Source organism: Emydura macquarii, unplaced genomic scaffold (assembly GCF_026122565.2).
Source record: "Emydura macquarii macquarii isolate MOO-44397 ecotype Brisbane River unplaced genomic scaffold, CSIRO-AGI_Emac_v2 contig_1230, whole genome shotgun sequence".
Lineage (NCBI taxonomy): Eukaryota > Metazoa > Chordata > Testudines > Chelidae > Emydura > Emydura macquarii.
In genome coordinates this window covers 7,535,877-7,542,502 of record NW_027131367.1, presented here as the reverse complement: position 1 = coordinate 7,542,502, position 6,626 = coordinate 7,535,877, and the positions used below count along the sequence as shown (strand labels likewise).

General features: G+C 46.3%; 1 long non-coding RNA gene across 1 annotated transcript; it reads left to right on the top strand.

The window, feature by feature from the left end:
• The first annotated feature begins 1,427 nt into the window (after positions 1-1,427).
• Positions 1,428-6,222, top strand: LOC137152847 (uncharacterized). The gene is made up of 2 exons (XR_010919626.1): positions 1,428-1,522; positions 5,672-6,222. It is a non-coding gene; the product is annotated as an uncharacterized lncRNA (long non-coding RNA).
• The last annotated feature ends 404 nt before the right edge of the window (positions 6,223-6,626 follow it).

Genomic DNA, 6,626 nt, shown 5'->3' with positions numbered 1-6,626 from the left:
GCAGAGCTGTGCAATAAGTGAATACAGACCATCCGTGGTTTCATCCCTTTCTACTTACAGAACACTCCACCATGCCCACCGCACAGGTAGTCTTGCAGGGGGGGATGCAGAGCTGACAGAGTCAGTTCTGCACCTGGTGGTGCACCAGAGTAGTTAGTATAGAGTGACCATGACGTGGGCCCAAATTGTCAAGGCTGTACTCCTTGTCCACATTGGAATAAAATGTTAAAGTAAACAATCCACATTAATGGTCTGATCATTGGATCAAGTTAGAATTTTGAAATTTCTTCAGGTTGAATCATCAGTCAAGTATTTGTAATGCAGCATCATGATTTTCCAAAAGTGGGCACTGATTTTGGGCGACCTGAAGACACTGTAGCCCTGATTTTCAGAGGTGTTGTGCAGCTGCCTCCATTACTGACGTCAGATGGAGTCCTAGGTGCTCAGCATTTCTGAAAAGTTGTCACTCAGTTGTAGGTGAGAGTGCCAGTTAGAGAGCGATATAAGCTGACTGACCTGCCTTGGCATTAAATTACCTAACAGAAGTGTATTGCATGATAGAGCTTTACCTCCATGCATTTGTCTGAGGTGGGGAATCTATGGATGAAGCAAGCATATGGACACAAGGAACAAAAGTGAGGTTTCCCAAGCTGATCCTCACAACAGGATTCAACTGCATATCTGAATTCTACAATCTATAGGTGTGATTCTCGGTATAAATCAGGGTAGCCCCCCTGAAGTAACTGGAGTTAGACCATGTTAGGCAGAGAAACATGCCCAATGAGTAATGGAAACACAGCAAGCCTTACACAAGGAGGATGGCCGCGTAGCAAAGACCGGAATGGGAGACTGTTTCTTTGCATTTAACAACACAAGTAATTCTTGAGAGAGGCAATGCTCTGAGAAACAGATCTGATCATATGCCTGGATAATGCTATCTTCCACCCATCCTACCAAAAGACAAGGGAATAGAAATTCCCCCTTTTTCAAAACACACTTGGTATTCTCCACATAAATGTGAAGCACGTCTGCGAAAGAGCAAGAGCCGGTAAGTTCCAGAAATAGGTTGGCTCAATGATTCTTAACTGTGGCATTGGAAGAGCATCCAAAATCACAAGCCACTTTTGAAAAAATTGATCCTAATCTCTCAGTGTCTGAAGTCACTTTACAATGGGAATTTCACTTACCTACTTCATGGGAGCATGGTGAGGCTTAATTAATGTCTATAAAGCACTGAGAGACCTGATCAGGATTTCACAGTTCAGGCCCATTTCATACACATGCTTCTGTCAGGAGAAAAGTTTGCTTGTGTGTATGGCTTCCAGGCGCTTTTGAGAACGCTTTATTTGCTTCTATTGGGATAAATTCTGAAGCCCTCAGTTTTCAGTGGTTTCTTATTGCTTTCAGTGACAACATTGCCTGGGAAAGATATGGGAATTGCACCACTTGGCCTGTTCTAAATGTTATCCTCTGAACCTTTAAAATGAATTGGACAGCTCTGGTTCGCTGCGTGAGCCAGGGAGTAAGTACTTGGCTCTGTGTGTGTGTGTATCACTTTCTTTTCTTCTGCTTCCAACTTTACTTTGCTGTGGTGCCGTAGGAACAAAGAGCCAGGACCTGCCTGCTTCAGTGGATGTGTCACTCCAGAGAAGACTTACAAACTCCTGCTTCCTATTGGGCTGTGGCTGGTGCTGATTATATGTGGAGAGCGTGGGAGTTTACTGAATACCTCTCTCCTTTAACAGTGTTTGTCTGTGCCTCTCTCCTATCTGTCAGTTGAATGCCTCAAAGAAAGAATTGCTTCCATTTATGCAAGAAGAGCATCCTTGACAACCCTCCCCTCCGGCTCTTACCTCCCACTTCTTTGATTGTCATCCTGAACTCTCCTCCTCCTCCTCCCACACGCCCTCTGTTTGCAAATCTGCCTGTCACAGCCCCTGCATACATCACTGTTTCAATTACACTTCTGCTGATTTTCTCACCCATGCCTTCACTGCCTCTCACATTGGGTAGTGTATCTCCCTTCTCTTCCCCACTCACTAGCCCCTGCTCTCCAGCAAGTACAGTGCCGCTGCCCATCCGCTTCCATGTACAAAGAAACACAACCATGTCATCCCCACCTCAAGGAACACCACTGGCTCCTCATCCACCCTGTTCATTCCCGAATCCAGCTCCAGATGCCTGATGTGCATTTTTAATCCTCCAGGGACCCTGTTGCAGGGCTCACTGATGCTGACTGTCTCTACTCTCTTTAAGTATTGGCCTCCTCTCTACCTGTTACACGATCTTACTGCTGCTGTTGCAAGAACCATCTCTACAGATCCTGCCTTTGGGATTGGCTTTCCTGCACTGCTGCTTTATTGATTTTTAATTTCTTTTCCAAGGCTCAGCTGAAGATAGATCCTTTCCCTCTTGTATGTCTCTTAATCTCTCGCTTTCTCTCTATTAGTATTATTAACACGAGCTCTACTTTGTAGAATAGCTCTATAGAAATGGCCCTTCTGTTTCATCACACCAGCTCCTTGCATGTATTCAGAGGCAGTCACATCAGTTTGCTTTAGTGATAATAAAAGCAAGGTCTGGAGCACTGTAGAGCCAGCACAGCCATGAGAGGCAGCTGAATTCTGTTCTTTCATTTGTGTCACCAACAAAATTGATTACCAAGCTCCAGTCCGTGACACATTTGCACCCTCTCAACATCAACGGAGCTGCACAGGTGTCACGCAGGGTGTCATTCAAAGGAGAACTGGCCGAAACTCAGAATTTCTGGTTTGTGGGCAACGGCAATATTTTCACATTTGGTTTCAACAGGAAACCAGATTTTTCAAAATGTGCCAGAGAGTCTGAAACCTGAAGAGTCTGAAAAAATTTTCATTTGGGAAACACCTACACATGGGGTGGGACGGCTGCCTGCCCCTGAATAGCAGCTTCCAGGGCTGCCAGGCTCCCTGCTGCAGAATTGGGAGCTGCTTAAAGCTGGGCTTCCCAGGATTTTCAGACCCCCGGCTTCATGCGGGGCTACCCCAGAGCCATAGACCCTGGAAACTGGGCCTTGGGTCGCCAGCCCTGGGGCAGTCCACATAGCAAGGCTGCTCTGGAGCCGTGGACCCTGGGAGCCCCAGTTCCCCAGCAGCCCACCAAGAACTAGGCAGGTTTCCATCGTGATTCGGTGAGAGTTTGCCCAACTTAAGATGTTTCCACCAACGCATCTCAGGTTTGATGCATTGGCATTTTCTGACAAACTCTCTTTCGTCGGACGATTCCAGACAACCCGCTAATTCCCATGCGGAGGGTCCCATGATCCTGGGGCTGGGGCAGGGAGGAGGGGAGACAGCATGGGCCTCCCTCACCTGTGGCTGCCAGGAGGTAGTTCAGCCCCCAACAAAGGTTAGGAAAGCCTTCTGCCCTGGCCCCTATGAGCCTTGTGATAGCCAGGGGTTAGGGAAACCCCTGCAATACCTCCTCCCACCCTCGGCATGCTCCTGGCAGAACCCCTGTATTAGGGAGATTCTACAGGGATATGGAGCTAGCATAGTTAGTACTGCACCTGCCACATATGCACCTATGGCAGGGGTATCCCTATGGCCCGTTTGTGCCAACATAGTCCATGTAAAGCAGCCCGAGGGCACCCAATGACTGAACCCAAACACTTTGCACCGATGTGTCTGATTCTTCTCCAATTGGCTTATTGCTTCCCTGACGCAGACTCTAGATGGGTGACACAGCTGGTGCTTACCTGTCTGTTGTGCCATCCATCTCACCCAGGGAGGTGGTTCTGTTTGCTGTTCAACACAGCCACGTGTACACTGCCAAAGTCATGTGAAGGTGGCAGGAGCTGGGATCTGGCTTTCAATGCACCTGGCAGCTGCACAAAACTCTAAAAGGCTGAAGTGTGATCTCTACATGATGGAGAAGTCAATACCCCTCCTTCTGCAGAAACAACTGTGAACAACACAAAGTAACCAGGTTTTTGAGCACTTTATGGTGCAATCTTGATAAAATACAGTAGTTGAAGAGGATACAATAGCACTCACTATTTTAAATGTTGTCCCCACTGACATTACACCAGAAATCCCAAATAACAACAGCAGATGCTATAGACAGACAGCTCAGGTATTGGCTTGTTATTAATAGAGAAAAGCAAAGCACAACAAAGGCTCTAATTAAACAACAAGTGTCTTGCCCTCTTACCTGCTAAATCAGGCATTATTTAAAATGTATGAGTGAATTCAGTGCCCCTGAAAGAGATGAACTTTAAAACACAGGTTTAAACTAGGGTGATCTCACTCACTCACACACCCTGTGCTAAAGGAATCTCAGACCCACGCTGCAGTACCTTTCTATGCTTGTCTGATACCATAAAATCACTGTCAGGTAGTGGGAGAGTAGAGTGCAACCACTAGTCAATTTCCTTTGTTAACTGAACCCAGGTCTGGAGAGACGAAGGACCATGGAGGGCTTAACGGCACAAAAGCAGTAGCTTGAGTGTTCCAGACAGGCTCATAACAGATCAGAAAGCATCCTACTCTTCCCTTTAACTTGGGGAGGTCACACACTTCACATTTTCTGCCCGCCATGCTCCCTGCCCACACAAGGGGCTCCTTACATCCTTCCTTTACCCCCTCTGCACATATTCCCTGTGTGCTACCCTCCCATCCCCCTCTATTTCAGGATCTTCCTATAACTCCCCTCCTCCCCCCAGTTGCCCCCTGCCAATTGTTCTCGGTGTCCCCATGATAGGGCTCTTTGTCCTGTCCATTCCTTCTAAGCCAGGGTCTCTGTGTGCTACCCATTCCCCTAATCTCCCCTATCAGGGTCCCCCATTCTCTCACCGCATGGCAGAGTCTCTGTGTGTGGTCCCCTTCCCCTCTTTTCCCTCAATCCCCCAATCCATGCACCTCCTCATTCCCCCATCTCCCCCTCATTTCAAGAAGCTCTGTGTGCTCCCCTAGTGTCCCCCTTTCCCCATGCAAGGGACTCTCTGTTGTCTCCCATTCCTATCCGGAGGACAGGCAGAGATGTCATCGATCTGGCGGGGTTTGGCATCTGTTGAGGAATTGTACCTGTACCTGGTAACAGATAATCAGAGGCCGCAGCATAAAAGGAAATCTTGGTTACAAATGCGTAATACAAGACTGAAGATGTAAACAAGATAGATCATTTGCATTAATGTAATGACAGCAAAGCCACCTTACAGTTCCAGGGAGTGTGACTTCAAAGCCAAGTGTTGGCAGGAATCGTTATTTAAATGACCTTTACAGAAGTGCCAGGAACTACATTCTTTGCTGTAATTAGTTGTAACCTTTATATAAGCAGCAGGGCTGCCATGGCCCATAATTACACTTCATAGCTTGATCCAGCATGACTGCACTGAGACAGTACATCAGGAAAACAACGGGGCTCTCTGTGTGGAGAGTCAAGCCCTTTTTAAAATGAGGCAAATTAGTCCCTGAGCTTTGTACAACCAATACTACAGCCAGAGGAATTAATTGAAAAAAGAGTGATCGTATATCATTAAAGGTTAGTTTCCTCTTCTAAGTTCCTAGAAAATTAAAGAGTTAAAATAAGTGCTGGCAAAGTTGGGAGGAAGGGATCAAAGTTTGCATGAAAACTCTACAGGACTTTGATTTCTCTTTACCGGCTCTGTTCTTTTTCTTTATCTGTGCAACAGTCAGCGGTCTCTGCAGACACCAGTGATCTACAGACCACAGACTGAACTAACTGCTCTCCTTAGACATATCCAGCAGCAGCCTGGAAAGCTATCTGCATGTCTGATAATGAATGCAACCTCAAACTGCCCTCTCCCCAAGTACGGATGGAACTACATTCACTGCGCAGATGACAGCCTTGAAAACGGATGGAAGATAGTCTGGCCTTTTGCTGGGACACAGGGCCCCCCTGTGGAAGAGTGCTGGCCACTCACTCATCATCTCATGAGATCTGAACTGTGATTATTCCCAAACACCCCTGACCTTTGATGGTGGTAGCAGAACCTCAACCTGGATCTGTGTCCAGATTTTACACCTGCCCCTTCCCTGTAATAATGGATTGCACTCAAACTCCAGAGCCCAATATTCTCCAAAGCCCAGATCTGGGTCCAAACTATGCCACTTCCTCAATCCATCTATTCTATTTTATCTGTAAAGCACTTGGGGATGAAAAGCTCTGTGCACAAACACATCAACTATTACTTCATTAAATTCCAGCTGGCCATTTTACTGACCTGAGGCTTATCTCCTTTTTTTCAATCCAGGATAATTATGAGTTGCTAAACCACAATATCTAAATCTAACTCCTGTTACTCAACTTCCATTCCTCTATTATCTCTCTGCCTCCATGCGAATGACTTTACAAGGTACAGTACTAAAGATCTGGCCACATATTTGCGTTCTCATTTTTGTTATTTCATGTAATGCATGGGAATTATTCCCTCCTGTTCAAGAAAGAGTCTTACGTCTCATTCAAAGTGATGAATATCATTAAATCTTTCAATTACACTCTGTCCTGTGATCGATCAGTCTAGAATCTGCCTGGACCAGTTGGTTCGAGAACTGAGAGGAGTTGGGGGAGGAAGGAGAACAAATCATTCAGCAAGATTTCTTCCTCATGCTTTTATTCCAGAAGTT